This window comes from Chanodichthys erythropterus, chromosome 18 (assembly GCF_024489055.1).
Source record: "Chanodichthys erythropterus isolate Z2021 chromosome 18, ASM2448905v1, whole genome shotgun sequence".
Lineage (NCBI taxonomy): Eukaryota > Metazoa > Chordata > Actinopteri > Cypriniformes > Xenocyprididae > Chanodichthys > Chanodichthys erythropterus.
In genome coordinates this window covers 35221472-35241913 of record NC_090238.1, presented here as the reverse complement: position 1 = coordinate 35241913, position 20442 = coordinate 35221472, and the positions used below count along the sequence as shown (strand labels likewise).

Below are 20442 nucleotides of genomic sequence, written 5' to 3'. Positions count from 1 at the left end.
AGAGCCGAGTGCTGGGGTCAGATTACGCCGGGAGCCAAGCCCCCGTCTGCTAGCCATGTCCGATTCGTTCAAGAATCGTTCGGTTGAGTCGGATCTTTTCAATGAATCGTGGAACGATTTAATCGCGAATCGGACTGAATCGGTCCGAGAGGTTCTCAACTCGAGCCGTCTCTTTCAGATTCGTAATGAGTCGAAAACCGAGTAGCTGATGATAGCTAGACCTTTAGGAGTAAACCGAAGATTTGACTGATTAAGCAGAAATGTTACTGGGTATATGAATAAAACACCACACTTCTCTAAAAACACATTTATTGGTTCAAAATCTAGGATACTTGATGTTTTTTTTGTTTTGTTTTTGTTTTTTTATGAACTGAACTGAATCATTCACGCAATTAACTGATCTGGAACACATGAAATTGTCCGTGCTGGACAACGTGATGAAAAGAACCACTGAATCTTTTTGAACCGATTCATTGACATGCATTGTTCGAATGAACCGATTCGCGGAATCGAATCACTACTCTCTGCGTGTCTGTATGATCAGCACACACAGGAAATTGCATCAGGGGCCACTACTGTCCAACTCTGAAGTGTTCATACCAATATATATATATATATATCTCAAAAAGTCACTGATTACAAAACATAAAAATGTTCATATATATATATATATATATATATATATATATATATATATATATATATATATATATATATATATATATATATATATATATAAAGCCTATTTATAAATTTGTACAGTACCATTCAAATTGTGTTGCACTGTGACATAATTTTCATGAACATTAAGCATTTTGAGAGGTGAAATATGACTTAAAAAGGATTTGTGATATGAACACATTGAATTAATAAGCAACTATTTCAAATTATTACAAAAATTGCAGAGATTTCAGCAGGATATCTATAGACCTGATATACTTTTTTTATTATTATTATTTTTAATGATTTGAAAATCCTTGTCATGCAGTGGCAGCCGAAATGTTCACATTGTTAAAGTATAGTGTGAAAGTTGAATCATTACTGGCCAATAAAAAGTTTGTAGTGCAATTAGGAAGTTTGTGAGGAGACTCATGCATGCTTTAAATGGCCTTAATTGGCTTCCTCAAAAAAATAAAATCTACTTCTTGAGCATTGACATTATCCAATAGCTCCCGAAAACATTAGCAAATAGACTTCATTGTAAAAAAGAAGCCATAGCTAATACTGAGCTACAGGAACATCCTCATATTATGAACATTGGTTTGTTTAATCATAAGGAGGTTAAAGTGCAGCTGCATGTGAAGCCGTTATCAGCTGTATTACATTTCCATTTTCTCCTTTATGGTTTCACAGAGCAACACCCAAGTATATAAAATCCAAAATGTAACTTTGGGCCTGCTGCAGATGTTTGTATAAAATAAGAGGACAGGCAAAGGCACATCTCCCCTTCTCTCTCATGTCGCAATCTCTTTCTCCTTGCCTCCAGTATGTGTAAAGCATGTAATGTTGAGGTAATTGTTAACCACACCCTGTTGTGTTCAGTTCAGAAACGTGACTTCTGTTATGAACCGCTGCAGCCGATGGTTAACTGACTTGCACAGTTACAAACGTTTCTAATATTTCATTTTGAATACAAAGGTATGTTACTGCATTTGCATGCATTTAATGCACAGAAAATGCACAAGAAGATAAGAGTAGATGAATTATAACTATCACATGACCCAGCAAAGGACCCAATATGACATATCACACAGTATATAAACAATAACAAAACATTACATGTGCATCTATTTATATATATATACACACACACACACACACACATATACATATATATATATATATATATATATATATATATATGTGTGTGTGTGTGTGTGTGTGTGTGTGTGTGTGTGTGTGTGTGTGTGTGTGTGTGTGTATTTCTTGAGCACAAATCAGCATATTAGAATGATTTCTGAAGAATCATGTGACACTGAATTTTTTGATTAAATAAATGAAGCTGAGTATAAGAGACTTCTTACATAAAAAAATATTTGTTTCCAAACTTTTGACAGGTACATCCTGGAACATTCCTTAAAACAAATGTGAAAGAGAAAAAAAAGGACAGAGAGAGAGAGAGAGTGTGAGTGCTCCACTGCCCTCAGTCAAAATAAACCATGACAACTCAGCATGTAATGTTTCACTTGACTGCAGGCTACCTGGAAAAAGACAGAAGAATTAAAATCAGATTTGCCCAGAGTGAAACTGTTTGTGTGAGCACAAATGTCAGTCTGTCCATATGAATTCTGTATTTTGTGTTAAAGGGATTGGTCAAAATCAAACATAAGATGATGCCACCCAGCATGGGAACTGGCATACACTCCACTCAAGTACCACTGTCATCACCCAGGACAGTAAATTAAAAGCCACATAGAGGGAATTCCATCCTACTTACTCTAACGGACACTTGAAGTGATGCAGGGCATTACTGTATGTGATTGTTTGGGACACCCAATAGTAACATTCATGCATACTGATAGATGTTAATATTGTAGTAGTTAAACCTTTTGCATCTAATGCTCAAAGTGAAATGTATTTGTCTTGGCAATGGTAAAAACAGATGATTATGTAAAAACGTAATTTAGCAAAAGCAACTGAATTTTAAAAATACCACATCTCAAATAAAATAATTAGAAAAAACAGCACAGTCCAGTCCAAGTCAAGACTGAGTCCACATGCTCCTGAGTCAATGACATGACCAAGAAAATACTGTCTTAGACTTGGCCTCGAGGACGAAGACCATGAAAATATGGTATTAGACTTGGCCTTGAGGATGAAGACCATGAAAATATGGTCTTGAACTTGGACTCGAGAACCAAGACCATGAAAATATGGTCTTAGACTCTGCCTTGAGGACCAAGACCATAAAAAAAATTATCTTGGACTTGGACTCGAAGACCAAAACCATGAAAATATGGTCTTAGACTCAGCCTTGAGGACCAAGAACATGAAAATATGGTCTTGGACTTTGACTCAAGAACCAAGACCATGAAAACATAGTCTTAGACTCAGCCTTGAGGACCAAAACCATGAAAATATGGTCTTAGACTCAGCCTTGAGGACCAAGAACATGAAAATATGGTCTTGGACTTTGACTCAAGAACCAAGACCATGAAAACATAGTCTTAGACTCAGCCTTGAGGACCAAAACCATGAAAATATGGTCTTAGACTCAGCCTTGAGGACCAAGAACATGAAATTATGGTCTTAGACTCGGCCTCAAGGACCAAGACCATGAAAACATAGTCTTAGACTCGGCCTTGAGGACAAAGACCATGAAAATATGGTCTTGAACTTGGACTCGAGAACCAAGAACATGAAAATATGGTCTTAGACCCAGCCTCGGGGACCAAGACAATTAAAATATGGTCTTAGACCCGGCCTCGAGAACCAAGAACATGAAAATATGGTATTAGACTCTGCCTTGAGGACCAAGACCATAAAAAAAATTATCTTGGACTTGGACTCGAAGACCAAAACCATGAAAATATGGTCTTAGACTTTGACTCAAGAACCAAGACCATGAAAACATAGTCTTAGACTCGGCCTTCAGGACCAAGACCATTAAAATAAAAGACTCAGATATGGTCTCAGAATTGGACTCTAGGACCAAGGCAATGAAAATATGGTCTTGGATTCTGACTTGGATTTGGTATTGGACTCAGATATGGTTTTAGACTTGGCCTCGAGGACCAAGAACATGAAAATATTGTCTTGGACTTGGACTCGAGAACCAAGACCATGAAAATATGGTCTTAGACCCAGCCTCGAGGACCAAGACAATTAAAATATGGTCTTAGACCCAGCCTCTAGAAGCAAGACCATGAATATGTGGTATTAGACTCAGCCTTGAGGACCAAGACCATAAAAAAAATGATCTGGGACTTAGACTCAGCCTTGAAGAACATGAAACATGAAAATATGGTCTTGGACTTTGACTCGAGAACCAAAACCATGAAAACATAGTCTTAGACTCGGCCTCAAGGACCAAGAACATGAAAATATGGTCTTAGACTTGGATTCAAGAACCAAGATCATGAAAATATGGTCTTAGACCCAGCCTCGAGGACCAAGACAATTAAAATATGGTATTAGACTCTGCCTTGATGACAAAGACCATAAAAAAATTATCTTGGACTTGGACTCAAAAACCAAAACCATGAAAATATGGTCTTATACTCAGCCTCGAGGACCAAGACAATTAAAATATGGTATTAGACTCTGCCTTGAGGACCAAGAACATAAAAATATGATCTTAGACTTGGACTCAAGAACCAAGACCATGACAATATGGTCTTAGACTCGACCATTAAAATATGGTCTTGGATTCTGACTTGGATTTGGTATTGGACTCAGATATGGTTTTAGACTTGGCCTCGAGGACCAAGACTAAGATCATAAAAATATGCTCTTGGACTCGAACTCTAGGCTGAGTATAAAGTCCAAGACCATATTTTCATAGTCTTGATCTTGGTCCTCGAGGTCAAGTCCAAGACAATACTTTCATGTCAGTGGTCTTGGTCCTCAAGGCCAAGTTTAAGACCATAATATTCTTAGTGTTGGCCCTCGTGTCAGAGTCCAAGCCCTTAGCCAGTGTTGAAGTCGAGACCAGCTCATTTGGATCAAGACCAGAAGAAGGTTCAGTCTGAGTGTAGACAGAGTCCACATGGTTCCTAAAAAACCAAGACCATGAAAATACAGTCTTAGGCCCTGTCCCTAATGGCAACCTAAACACTTGACAAATGGGACACCCTACGGTCTTGTGGCAGTCATTGTAAGTCCACAAGACTGAAAATGCATATGAAGTGTGCCATTTGGGACAGGGCCACACCTCAAGGACCATGACCATGAAAAAATGGTTTTAGACCATATTTTCATGGTCTTGGTCTTGTCGTGAGTATGTGGATTCGGGCCCTGAGACCCTCTTCTGGTCTCAGTCTTGGCACAAATGAGCTGGTCTCAACTATAACTCTGGCTAACAGCCTCACTTTCATTTGCAATGACCCTTCAGTAGGGTCTCCTCGTAGCAGTGGCATTCAAGGGTGCAAAAATGCCATTTGGAATTCACTCATTCTCTTTCCATCACTTGTTTCTGTGTCTTTTACTCTCTCTCTCTGCTGTCCTGCGAGGACTTTATTGCCATTTGGCCAGCCTCTCTGGAACCTCTGAGGGAGTGGATCATAATGGAAACTCCTTTTTTAAAAATGGAGAATTCAGTGTAAACCATGCATGTTTAACAGCAACAGCATGTAGCAGAAGCCCAGGCCCAAAGAATCTGAGGCTTGCCATTAGCAATGACACATTTATAGGTGATACAATTCCATTTTAATTAGTTAAATCACAATATATATTCCTTGCTGTCTAGTTTCTCTTCTCTCTGGCCAGCTCTGGCTGACTTTTTTGAGCGTTTGCTTTGTGTTCAGCAGATAACCGAGGAGTACAGCAGGCGAAGGTCAGCTGCAGTTGCCAAGTCACGTTTCTACATCCTTAAAAATAAAACATTCTTAGAACCAACATGAATTTTACAATTTAATGTCATAGGACATTTTACGTTTTTTAAAATTATTTTTCATTAACAATTATAGCACTGGTCTGATCTTTAAAAAAAAAAGTAATAGCACACCTCATCAATAAAGTCACATGGATGGCAACAGCACACTGGCTTATGAAAATTTGTATGAGAATGTATTATCTGAAAACAATATGTATGCCTTTCCAGCTGGGATTGATGCTGGATAATATAAGGATCAGTACAGGTCCATAACCATCTGGATGGAGTCCATGGATATGTGGCCAGACACTTGTCCTCAAATCACAGACTGCAGAACTGATGGCTGTTTATCGCAATCACACAAGCCACTTATTTCGAAACCTTCCACTGTATTTTACTGAGCTTTGCTATTGTATCCAAGTCCCTGTATGTCTTTCTGTGCGCGTGTATGTGTGTATCTTGTCTGAATATCTGAATATCTCGCTAAGCTCTGACTCTCTTGAAAATTATAGTATACACTCACAGAGCTCAGGCCGAATGCTCTCCTAAATCTTGTGGATTAGTGTCTCACTGACTGACTGAAGGTGTCTTAGCCAAAGCCCCCCCCCCACCAAGACACACAGACACAGAGTAAAAATGTATTAAAAATGTAAAAAAACTTTAACAGAAAAAGATTGGAAAATGCTTAAAATCTTAACTATAAGTTATCTATCTTACTTTAACAGGACAATGCATGTAATTTTACTGAAAACTTTTACTGTAAATGTTTGAAAGAGAAAAAAATAATTACTAATTAATTACAAATAAATACATTTTATTATGTTTACCATGAAATATTATTGAATTATGTTGTAACTTTCTACTTTACCACCAATTATTATTGTGCTTATTCAGTATATGTCTTTACACATGCACACCATGACTATCCATCCATCCATCCATCCATCCATCCATCCATCCATCCATCCATCCATCCATCCATCCATCCATCCATCCATCCATCCATCCATCCATCCATCCATCCATCCATCCATCCATCGCACTGCTATACCTTCAGACACAACACATTGTTTCTCTCAGCCCCTCAGGACAGATGAGATCTCTCAGTAAATAGCTGACGTGTTTATGTTATAGCATGCTAAAGGAACGACAGCGTGTGGACAGACATTATTGGGTGCTTAAAGAAATAAAAAAAGGTATTTCATGAGATTTGACTCATGAAATCATTGAAATAATTGCAAAATTGCATTATTATTATTATTATTATTTTAAATAGAAAAGTCTGTTTACACCAATTGCAAGATTGTGTATCACACTTTGTGTGAATATGTCTTAAAGGTACAGTAAGAGATTTCTGAGAAAGCTGTTGAAAGTAGATCTGACTGTGTGCCACAACAAACTTGTAGCCAATCAGCAGTCCCTTACTACGTGTCCACTCATGTTGGGGGAGGAGAGAGAGAGAGCAAGAGGAAGATTTGAAGAAAAACTTTGCATCTTTGCGTTCCCCATAAGCCTCAAAGACTGACTCAGTGCAAGTGAAATGTATTGAAAGGGAACATTCTGGTTACTAACGCATATCTTGTCATGCTACGACTTAAATAGGCAGGTGGCCCCGCCCGTTTTGACTGATTGTGCTTTAGAGAAATAACCATACCATATTTAACTTTCCTGAAAGGTTTCAGGGCACTTTCAGATGCCCAGAAAGCTACTAAAGACATATTTAAAACAGTTCATGTGACTACAGTGGTTCAACCTTAATGTTATGAAGCAACGAGAATACTTTTTGTGCGCCAAAAAATAAAAAAATAAAAATTTATTCAACAATATGCAATATCTAGTGATGGGTGATTTCAAAACACTGCTTCATGAAGCTTCGATGCTTTATGAATCTTTTGTTTTGAATCAGTGGTTCAGAGCCTGTATCAAACTGCCAAAGTCATGTGGTTTCAGTAAAGGAGGTGTCGAAATTTCAATGGTTCACCACTAGGGGGCGTGACTTTGGCAGTTTGATACACGCTCTGAACCACTGATTTGAAACAAGATTCGTAAAGCATCGAAGCTTCATAAAGCAGTGTTTTGAAATCGCCAGATATTGTTGAATAAAGTCGTTATTTGTTTTTTTGGTGCACAAAATGTATTCTCGTCGCTTCATAACATTAAGGTTGAACCACTGTAGTCACATGATGTCAGGTTGGTGGAAGGGAAGGAGCGAGGACTCAGTGATGCAGGGAAGGAAAGGCTTTTTATTAACAAAAAATAAAACAAAAACACAACAAAAACTACCCCATGGGGGAAAACAGAGTAGACAAAAAAACAGGACATGACATGACATGACATGACATGACATGACATGACATGACATGACATGACATGACATGACATGACATGACATGACATGACATGACATGACATGACATGACATGACATGACATGACATGACATGACTTGACTTGACTTGACTTGACTTGACAGAAAACACCAGGGAAAATATAACAACGAACCAGCACAGGACTGCAAACACAAGGAGAATAAATAGGAAAGCAAACAAGGCAGGTAATGAGGGAGAACAGGTGGGGCAAATCAACCAATAATGAGGTAACAAGGTGGGCGGGGTCAAGACAATAGACATGAGAGCGCATGGCACAAAGAAACATGACAAGCCATGTGCTCACATCAAACAAAACAAAGACACAAGCACATGGCCAATGAAGACAAATCACAAGCCATGTGCTTACACAAGACGAGACGTGACTATGAAAACTCATAAGCCACGTGTTCACACAAAACAACATGAGAGCACGCTGCAGGTGGAAATCACCGCTTGCTACACAAAACATGAGACAAGAGCGCACGGCAAGTGAAAGTACACACAAACCGTGCGCTCACAATAAAGACAGGACTGGGAGCGCGAGTGTCCGAATCCCGACACGAAACCGAAACCAAACTAGACACGAGTGCCGGGATCCGAACGCCACACTCCCAACATGAAACAAGGCACGCAGACAAGAGAGCGCATGGCTCGAGAACACTCGAGACTGTACGCTCACACAAAAACACGACAAGAACGGGAGTGTCAGAGCTCTGTCACAAAACCAAGAAATAAACTAGACCAAAGTGACAGAACCCTGACACATGATCTGTTTTGAATATGTCTTTAGTAGCTTTCTGGGCATTGAAAGAGTTAATTATCTTGCTGTCAATGAAGGCCTATCTAAACCATCGGATTTTATCAAAAATATCTTAATTTGTGTTTTAAAGATGAACGAAGGTCTTATGGGTGTGGAACGACATGAGGGTGAGTAATTAATGACAGAATTTTCATTTTTGGGTGAACTAACCCTTTAACATTTGCAAAAAACTTTTTTTGTTGTTAAAAAAATCAACAAGCAAGCCCAGCTGAGAAAAGTAATGCAAACAAGCAATCTTTTCAAGTGAAACATTTCACAAAACAGGTTATATTTTAAAATATAGGGTGAATTTAGGTTGATTGGGACACTTTTTCCAAGTCATCTCAATGGCAAAAAATGTCGCAATCACCCTGAACTCATCCTACATACATTTTGAAATAATATTTATTTATAGTGTCTGCATCATTGCATCTATTAGTGCATTAATTATACAGTTACATTGTAAAAAGTTTAACTATTATTTACTCAATTTTTTTGGTGAAACATTTTTACACTAAAAAAAATTGAGTAAATTTTAAAGCTGCGAAATCAATGAAATATACTGTATAAATTGAGTAAATGTCAGTAAAAAAAAAAGTGTAAATCTGATTAACTGAATTACTTTATATGAGAAATAAAATTAATTAGATATAATCAAAATTATAAAACACTACAACTGTAATTCTATGTCAAATAAACTAAAAATATCGAGTAGATATAATTGAAATATTAGATGATTTTAACCAAACAAATGTGCTATATTTACTAAATGTAAAAGTGAATTTAACTTAATATTGGACTATATCAAAATGTTGCATTAACTTTTTACACTATTTACCCTTTACAATGAATATAATAAAATAAAATAAAGAAAAACTAAATGTTTAGTTTATTTACATTTGCATTTATTTGTCAATTAAACATTAGACCATCTAAAATCAACCTATGAAACATTTCATCCATTTTAATATTCAAGTAGATTACAAAATTCAAAAATGTAAAGTAGCCATAAGAGAAATGACTAAACCTTATGAAACATTTCATCCATCTTAATATTCAAGTAGATTGCATGAAAAATACGATAGCCGTAAGAGAAATTACATCTTACTTTGTTCCTGGTGCATACCAGCCATTTGCAGTCACACTCAACATTAAACCATAAAAGCAACACTTGCATCAATACTAAAGGGATAGTTCACCCAAAAAGATGTTGTCATACTCACCCTCAAGTTGTCCCAAACCTGTACGAGTTTCTTTCTTCTGTTGAACACAAAAGATATTTTAAAGAATGTTGGTTAACAGACAGTTGAAAGTAGTCATTGACTTCCATGGTAGGAAAAAAAAAAAAATATACTATGAAAAGTCAATGGCAACCTTCAACTGTCTGTCAACCAACATTCTTTAAAATATCTTTTGTGTTCAACAGAAGAAAGAAACTCGTACTTGAGGGCGAGTACATCATGACAACATTTTCATTTTTGGGTGAACTATCCCTTCAACAGAATTAATCAGATAACAGAAACACTTCCATCAGGAATGCCCATTCTGTGGGATGATCATGAAATGCAACTATGCAAGAAGATAATTTAACTTCCAAGTTTTCACAAACAGACAGTTAAGGGACGATCCCCTGTAGTTGTTTATCAAAGGAAGGCAGCAAAGTAGTATTGAAGGTATTGAAGTGAGAGAGAGACAGCGCTGGTGTATTTGGATGGATGAGGGTAGCGCAGTGATGGCTTTAGCAGACATACACAGATGGAATAAGCTCTGGGGGAGGAGACAAAAAACAGCACATTTTACAGTGCAAAAGAGCTAAAAACAAGTCTGCCCCATGTGTGTGTGCGTGTGTGTGTAACAGTTCAGTTGACCTCATAAATGTCTGAATGTGGTGTAAACACTTTGCTTGTTCTGAGACTTTAGCATGTGAAACGTGGCCTTGAAGACAGTTTCTCACAATAGATCCTTCTGACTGCTGCTTTTTTTTATTATACTGTCATGTTGGTGGCATTGTATTCAAGTTACTGATTGTGCTTTAGAGAGATAATTTGAATAATGTACCTTAAAGACAAAAGAAACATGGAACAACATTATATGGATCAACATTATGTGGGCATGATGTTTAAGTAGCAGTTTATAGCCTGGCTGATGTCATTTTGCATCAGGGATCAAACCAAAAACTGTTAAAACACTAAAGAAAACATGATTTTGATTCAGAGCACTTGTGTGTATCACTAGAGAGAGAGAAGGCTAAGAACACCAGGGTTCATTCATTGCAAAGCACAATTTAGGATGATATGCTGCCACCTGCTGTTAAATTTAAAAACATAGTTTATTTCCAAAAACAGCCACATGGAGGCGCTAAAGCTGTTCGGGATCTATCTGTTGTGCATACATACATACATAGACAACTTTTTTATTATTATTATTTTTTGTTGTTATGTAATTTTGCCAAATTATATGGCAAAAAAATATTTTTGTCATTTTCACCTCACAAGATATATAATTTGGAATCGTGTTGAACTGGCACTCTAGACTTCATGTTCATGAAGGGGGGGAAAGATTTTGTGTCAGGTTTTTATGTTACAATGCTGGAGAATATCTAAAATAAATAGAAAATATCTCTTCTCCGTGGGTGCTCGAGCACCGAGCTTGATGTGAACATGGTAAAGGGATAAATGGATAACTGGTGCAAAACACAAACTGTGGGATAGGATATGTATTGGAACTGTACTTTCAACTGATATAAACAAAACAAAAATGAAAATATCTGATGATCAGTAACATGACCTGATATGTGAGGGAAGGATGTTATTAATGGTCTCGAAAATTATACAGTTTCCAAGGTAAAAATTGCACATGAACGCCTCCAATTTCGAACTTGAATGTGATGAGCTTGTAATCATGAATTCAGAAGTGGGAATTATCACATTTCTGATAGCACGTGAATGCAGCATATCCTTCCCTCACATATAGGGAAGGTTGTCACATTTTCATTGGTGCTAGTTGTCACATGTGTTTAATGCTGCTTTCACGTGCTCTCGAAATTATCATAAAGTTTTCCTAGGTAAAAATTGCACATGAACGCCCTCAAACACCGTTACTGACAATCCTCATTTTGGCTGAGTGAGATTCTCCAGCTTTGTTGTTGTTGAACAACTGAAGTGTGAGCTGTTAAAGCTCCGCCCTCTTCTGGAAAGGGGGCCGGGAGCAGCAGCTCATTAGCATTTAAAGGGACACACACACAAAAACTGTGTGTTTTTGCTCACACCCAAATAGGGGCAAATTTGACAAGCTATTTTGAGCTGAAACTTCAGACACATTCTGAGGACACCAGAGACTTATATTACATCTTGTAAAAGAGGCATAATAGGTCCCCTTTAAAAGTGCTTTAGTATGTTAATCAACACATCAAAATGAGTGTACTTATTTAAAGGACAACAATAGATTATTAAAACCATGATTTAAAATGTGCTTTGTACTTAGTACAGTAACACTTTTAATTTCACATTATTACAAAGTGCACTTTTTAAAATAGTTAAGAATCAGTCATGAAAGAGTAACCTGTTTAAGTACACTTACATTGACTTTTATTTCAATAATAAATGCAAGCAGTTGCAGTTGCACATGAACGCCCTCCAATTTCAAACTTGGATGTGACGAGCTCGTAATCATGACTTCAGAAGTGGGAATTATCACATTTCTGATAGCACGTGAATGCAGCATATCCTTCCCTCACATATAGGGAAGGTTGTCACATTTTCATTGGTGCTAGTTGTCACATGTGTTTATGCTGCCTTCACGTGCTCTCGAAATTATCGTAAAGTTTTCCTAGGTAAAAATTGCACATGAACGCCCTCCCATTTCGATTATCAAATTTCCGAGAGCACGTGAAGGCAGCATTAAAGCATTGGTCTATTGTTATTTGTGTATTTGAAGTACACATTTAATACAGATTTTTACAAGAGAAGGCTAATTAAAAATTCAATAACAAGCTATTTTTGCAGAAGCATACAGTAAAGTAAATATTAATCAAAGTATAAGTGATGCCTGTCTTAGAAAGCATCACCATAATGAGCGATATACATGTGAACACATTGGCAATAAAAACGAACAGCATCGGACACTTAAGTTTCTTCATTGTTATAAAGACAGCAGCATGCTGAGGTTTCCTCGACACTCAGTGAAATTAATGGACAATAGAGCGGCAGGCAGGAAACAGTAATTAGTCTTTGATCAAAGTGTCCGTTACCCAATACCAAGCGACACTGGAAGGAGGGAAGCATGTTTGGTGAAAGAAAGTGTGCTCTTTTTCTCTTCCCATTCTTTCACACAGTTGAAAATGAACGGGGCCGGTTGATGCTGGGGTCACGGTCACGGCCCCATGGTGCAACATGAAGGCCCTCTCTCAAAAAACATTGGACGTTTGAATCCATTCTCAGGAACGGTTTCCTGGAAGAAAGACTAGTGAATTTCTTCTTTCTTTTTTTGTTTAGAGATGGGTGGAGGAGGGCTATGGGATGACGAGGGTCCTTTCATTTTGTTTGAATAAAAGTAGGAAGTAGCATTCAAGAGTAAATACTATTGACTACAAAAGAGAAAGAAAACAGAAAAGAAAAAAGGAGATTTTTTTTTTTTTTGAAGGAGGAGGTTGACCACAGCTGACTAAAGAAAGAGACGGGACAGAGGGACTGTTTCTGATTCTCAGTAAACATGTCAGTCTGTTCATACTTCTTTTTCTTTCCATGTCAAACATCCTGCTTATATAAATAGACTGCAGGGTACGTATTTGAATTTGTGTGCATTTAATATAACTTCATTATCTATTTTCAGGAGAAAAATCAGAAAATCTGTGTAGCATATAAATGAAAACAATAAATGGTTTGATGGTAGATTGAGATTTGAGAATTGAAGAATTGAGAATTATACTATATTACTACCCTAAAATGGGCAAAACCGGAGCCACAGAGACACAACCATCATGATTTTCCATATTAGTAGGCCTATCGATGCTCTCCATGGTAAATAACAGACTTACAGAGATAAATAAAAGAATGAAACACAGCTGGTTTGGCGGAAGTCGTTCGTGGCAGGTACACAATAGAGGAAAAGAAGATTTTTAAACAGTTATTTGGTAATGAAAATGATCAAGTCTCCATAACAATATGTAGAACATTTTCCGAAAACAAGCCATTTTGGAAAATTGAAGTTGGCAGAATCTGACATATATGTGTTCTCAATTATGCTTGTTCATTATTTTTGATCCACAACAGACTAATGCTTTAATGCTGCCTTCACGTGCTCTCGGAAATTTGATAATTCCCACTTGATTACGACTCATCACATTCAAGATTCGAAATGGGAGGGCGTTCATGTACAATTTTTACCTAGGAAAATTTTACAATAATTTCAAGAGCACATGAGGGCAGCATAAACACATGTGACAACTAGCACCAATGAAAATGTGACAACCTTCCCTATATGTGAGGGAAGGTTTTGCTGCCTTCACGTGCTATCAGAAATTTGACAATTTCCACTTCTGAAGTCATGATTACAAGCTCATCACATTCAAGTTTCGAAATGGGAGGCATTCATGTTCAATTTTTACCTTGGAAACTGTATAATTTCGAGAGCACGTGTTAGCATTACTAACATCCCCTCACATATCAGGTCATGTTACTGATCATCAGATATTTTCATTTTTGTTTTGTCTTATATCAGTTGAAAGTACAGTTCCAATACATATCCTATCCCACAGTTTGTGTTTTGGGCCAGTTATCCATTTATCCCTTTACCTCACATATTCACATCAAGCTCCGTGCTCGAGAACCCACAGAAAAGCACAAGATATTTCATGTTCATGTGCAACTGCAACTGCTTGCATATATTATTGAAATAAAAGTCAATGTAAGTGTACTTAAACAGGTTACACTTTCATGACTGATTCTTAACACTTTTAAAAAGTGCACTTTGTAATAATGTCAAATTAAAAGTGTTACTGTACTAAGTACAAAGTACATTTTAAATCATTGTTTTAATAATCTATTGTTGTCCTTTAAATAAGTACACTCATTTTGATGTGTTGATTAACATACTAAAGCAAATGTAAAGTACTTGATTATATTTTAAAGGGGACCTATTATGCCTCTTTTACAAGATGTAATATAAGTCTCTGGTGTCCCCAGAATGTGTCTCTGAAGTTTCAGCTCAAAAGAGTTTGTCAAATTTGCCCCTATTTGGGTGTGAGCAAAAACACACCGTTTAAATGCAAATGAGCTGCTGCTCCCTGTCCACTTTCCAGAAAAGGGCGGAGCTTTGACAGCTCAACAACAACAAAGCTGGAGAATCTCACACAGCCAAAATGAGGAATGTCAGTAACGGTGTTCAGCCTTACATTGTTCAAACCGGAGTCGACACTGATGGAGAGACTCAGGAAGAAGTTACTACTAAATAAGTTGGTCAAAAAACACTCTAAACTTCTGGTAATTGTATTTAAAACAAATTTAGACTATGATACATTTTAATTTAATTGCAATTTAAATGTAATTAAGTGTCCACAACATACAGTTTGCACCAAAGTATATTCTTTTAAAGCATATTATGTCCATAACAAATACTGTAAGTATACTAAAGTTTATTTCTTTTTCACAAGGGTTTTTTGCTTGATTTACAGTTAAATTATGTAAAGATCCTTAAAACAAGATAAATTTGCTGCATTGGAAATTAACTCTTGTTTTATTTATTGTATGTAGAATATAAGTGTATTTTGTCTAACTGCATTTGCAGAGTTTTTGTTTGTATTTAACTTCTTTCTACTTAAAATAATATTTTAGTGTAAAACTAAATTAAATACAAACCCGATTACAAAAAAGTTGGGACACTGTACAAATTGTGAATAAAAAAGGAATGCAATAATTTACAAATCTCATAAACTTATGTTTTATTCACAATAGAATATAGATAACATATCAAATGTTGAAAGTGAGACATTTTGAAATGTCATGCCAAATATTGGCTCATTTTGAATTTCATGAGAGCTACACATTCCAAAAAAGTTGGGACAGGTAGCAATAAGAGGCCGGAAATGTTAAATGTAGGTATAAGGAACAGCTGGAGGACCAATTTGCAACTTATTAGGTCAATTAGCAACATGATTGGGTATAAAAAGAGCCTCTCAGAGTGGCAGTGTCTCTCAGATGTCAAGATGGGCAGAAGATCACCAATTCCCCCAATGCTGCGGCGAAAAATAGTGGAGCAATATCAAAAGGAGTTTCTCAGAGAAGAATTGCAAAGAGTTTGAAGTTATCATCATCAACAGTGCATAATATCATCCAAAGATTCAGAGAATCTGGAACAATCTTTGTGCGTAAGGGCAAGGCCGGAAAACCATACTGGATACCCGGGATCTTCGCATCACATACAGGAATGCTACTGTAATGGAAATCACAACATGGGCTCAGGAATACTTCCAGAAAACACTGTTGGTGAACACAATCCACTGTGCCATTCGCCGTTGCCGGCTAAAATTCTATAGGTCAAAAAAGAAGCCATATCTAAACATGATCCAGAAGTGCAGGCGTTTTCTCTGGGCCAAGGCTCATTTAAAATGGACTGTGGCAAAGTGGAAAACTGTTCTGTGGTCAGACGAATCAAAATTTGAAGTTCTTTTTGGAAAACTGGGATGCCATGTCATCCGGACTAAAGAGGACAAGGACAACCCAAGTTGTTTTAGCGCTCAGTTCAGAAGCCTGCATCTCTGATGGTATGGGGTTGCATGAGTGCGTGTGGCATGGGCAGCTTACACATCTGGAAAGGCACCATCAATGCTGAAAGGTATATCCAAAGTTCTAGAACAACATATGCTCCCATCCAGACGTCGTCTCTTTCAGGGAAGACCTTGTATTTTCCAACATCCCAGACCACATACTGCATCAATTACAACATCATGGCTGCGTAGAAGAAGGATCCGGGTACTGAAATGGCCAGCCTGCAGTCCAGATCTTTCACCCATAGAAAACATGTGGCACATCATAAAGAGGAAGATGCGACAAAGAAGACCTAAGACAGTTGAGCAACTAGAAGCCTGTATTAGACAAGAATGGGACAACATTCCTATTCCTAAACTTGAGCAACTTGTCTCCTCAGTCCCCAGACATTTGCAGACTGTTATAAAAAGAAGAGGGGATGCCACACAGTGGTAAACATGGCCTTGTCCCAACTTTTTTGAGATGTGTTGATGCAATGAAATTTAAAATCAACTTATTTTTCCCTTAAAATGATACATTTAAACATTTGATATGTCATCTAACTTGTATTCTGAATAAAATATTGAAATTTTAAACTTCCACATCATTGCATTCTGTTTTTATTCACAATTTGTACAGTGTCCCAACATTTTTGGAATCGGGTTTGTAAATAAGTGTAAGAATATGTAAATGCATTAAGACAAAATTCACTTAGTTTCTATAATGTATTAAAGACACATTCTTAATATCTTATGCAGGCTAACTGTATCAGGTTTCAAGGATTTTTTTTTAATAATTCAACTGGAAAATTAGACAATCCATGTTAAGAATAGGATTTTATGCAGGTTAGGACGAATTTGTTCTAAACATTTGTGCCATGTACATGAATGATACCTCACTGTAAGAGTGCAAAAACGTTGATAAAACTTGATAAAAACAGATGCTAAAACTGGCAAAAAAAATGTATCATATCCAGAGTTCCAGGAACCAGAAGGTGGTTGAAGGTGGGCTCTTTTGACTTGGAATCGCACAGCAATGCTCTTGACACCATCATAGTAAGGACAGCTTGCATTTTTATAAAATTTAGTGCATGTGAAACGTGCTCTTGAATGCAGCATGCTCAAACTTCATTCACGCGCATTAGTGATTGATTCCCCAGCAGCAGGCGTAACTAAAGCCTACAGTAGACGGACCAAACATGGCCATCCCATATACAACAACAGATTTTGCAACCTCGTTTCTGCTTCTCATGGAAATCTAACTCTCCAGAATGTTCCATTTATAAACATACATGTTGTTGATTGCCCAACCAAGCCCAAAAAACACAAGCACTGCTGTCAGCTTCCTTTAGCACACATAATTCCACTCAGCGGTTCAGAACCATCCGTAAGTAAAACGAAAACCAGCAAGTTTGGGGAAAATATGTTTCTGGGTTGATGAAGCACTGTACTGTGGTTTTGGGGGGGTGGGTGGGGGGTAAACCTGTTCTCATATGCAACCGTTTTCACATCTGTCCCACAGCTGCTGCGCTGGCCAGGGGTGTGAGAGAGATGAAGAGGAGCAGGGAGAAGAAATAGAGTGGAAAATGGGCAACAGAGAGTGGGTAACGTACTGTATAATACAGTGGAATATAAAGGAGTTCTGTATGGCTGAACTACTCAATGGTATGGGTGCGGGACATTATTTGTCTTTGTAACAAGAGCCAACTACTGTAAACATAAAAGGTCAATGTGCATACTAATATATTTACAAAGCTTATAATATAAAGACCTTTAAATAAAAACAGTGGTCTGACCCATATACTCAGGTTTCAATGTCAAATTCAATCCAAGGAACATTTCAGGGCAAAATGTCTTCTGAACAGTGAATCCTTTCTAATGTAAATGCGGCCTGGCAGTTACAGCACATGCTCTGATGCATTGTGAGATGACAATGTAGACAAGTGTGCCCCTTTTTGTCCCTATTGTGTACCGTGTCCTCTTCAACTCCATCAGTGAAAAGGTGAAAAGGCCAAAAATTTTAGAATTTTAGCCTGCAGTTCTCGTTGTGTCCAGCAGGTGACATCTGAGTTCCATGATCTTTGACACTCATCTAAGATTAGTCTTCCAACAACCAGCTTGTAATGAGTTAACTTTCAACACTGTTGTAAAGTTAACCACAACTCTACAGCAAACTCAGTGACTTGACAGTGATACACAGTCTTGCTATCTAACCAGGGATCTTGTGAATCAAACCCAGGCCCAGGGGAATCCATTTAGAAAGCACATAACCATGTGCACTCACTGATGCAGGATTAATCGTCCTATTAGCAAAGGGCAAAATTAACACCTGTAGAGTTTCATGGTCGGTTTACAGTGAAATATATGCTGTATCATACAAATAATGTGGCAGGGCAGTGTGGATCATGTCTCACATGTATGTTTTCTCACTGAGGTGAGAAAATTAAATGCTTGCCTACGGGAATTCTACTTACTGTAGAGCGCTGTGAACGTGTGATTCTGAATGGCTGTAACTGACAGGCACAGACAAGCTGGAATGCTGCTCAGTAGGATAACTAACTGAACGTTAGTGCAGTCTGACATGGTGCGATATACATCTTTGTCAGAATGAGGATGTATGACAAAAAATAATAAACATGCATTTAAAAGTTGCTACCTGTCAATGATTTTCCATGAAAAGAAGTAGATAAAGGCTTGAATAGTTTAAGAATTCGTGGGGAAAGCAGTAAACAATCTATTATAATCTTAAAGTTATAAAAATACGGATCACGCATAACATTATGAGCACTGACAGTTGAAGTGAATAACACTGATTATCTGTTAGTGGATAGGATATATTAGGCAGCAAGTGAACATTTTGTCCTCAAAGTTGATGTGTTAGAAGCAGGAAAAATGGGCAAGCGTAAGGATTTGAGCGAGTTTGACAAGAACCAAATTGTGATGGCTAAACTGCAGCTCTTGTGGGGTGTTCCCGGTCTGCAGTGGTCAGTATCTATTAAAAGTGCTCCAAGGAAGGAACAGTGGAGAACCGGCGACAGAGTCATGGGCGGCCGAGGCTCATTGATGCACGTGGGGAGCGAAAGCTGGCCTGTGTGGTCTGATCCAACAGACGAGCTACTGTAGCTCAAATTGCTCAAGAAGTTAATGCTGGTTCTGATAGAAAGGTGTCAGAATACACAGTGCATCAGTTTGTTGCGTTTGGAGCTGCATAGCTGCAGATCAGTCAGGGTGCCCATGCTGACCTCTGTCCACTGCCAGAAGAGCCATCTTCTATGGGAAGAAGGCAATCCAGCGGAGGCAGTGTGATGCTTTGGACAATGTTCTACTAGGAAACCTTTGGTCCTGTCATCCAGTGGATGTTACTTTGACACGCACCACCTACCTAAGCATTGTTGCAGACCATGTACACCCTTTCATGGAAACGGTATTCCCTGGTGGCCTCTTTTAGCAGGATAATGCTCCTGCCACAAAGCAAAAATGGTTCAGGAATGGTTTGAGGAGCACAACAACGGGTTTGAGGTGTTGACTTGGCCTCCAAATTCCCCAAATCTCAATCCAATCGAGCATCTGTGGGATGTGCTGAACAAACAAGTCCGATCCATGGAGGCTCCACCTCACAACTTGCAGGACTTAAAGGATCTGCTGCTAACATCTTGGTGCAGATACCACAGCACACCTTCAGGGGTCTAGAGGAGTCCATGCCTCGACAAGTCAGGGTTGATCTGTGTATATTGAAAGTGTGTTTTTTTCTCAGGTTTCCTAATGACAGCACCTAGTGGGAGCATGCTGAAGGAGAACAGTAAAGGTCTTAATATGGAGCCTTGTGGCTCTCCATAATTTTAAATCAGATCAGTTTCAAGTCTACACTTACAAGGTGTGTCTATATATAATAATATGTTATTAATTTAGAATTTATATTTTAAATATATTGATAAGAAGGCTGACCTTGATAAGCCAGAAATTTGAGCATTCTCTAAATGAGACAAGGAAGTACTGAACAG

General features: G+C 37.8%; 1 protein-coding gene across 1 annotated transcript in view; it reads right to left on the bottom strand.

Annotated features, from left to right (window-relative positions):
* Window positions 1–20442, bottom strand: part of plekhh1 (pleckstrin homology domain containing, family H (with MyTH4 domain) member 1) — a 145868-nt gene that overhangs the window by 57220 nt on the left and 68206 nt on the right. The window lies entirely within an intron of this gene.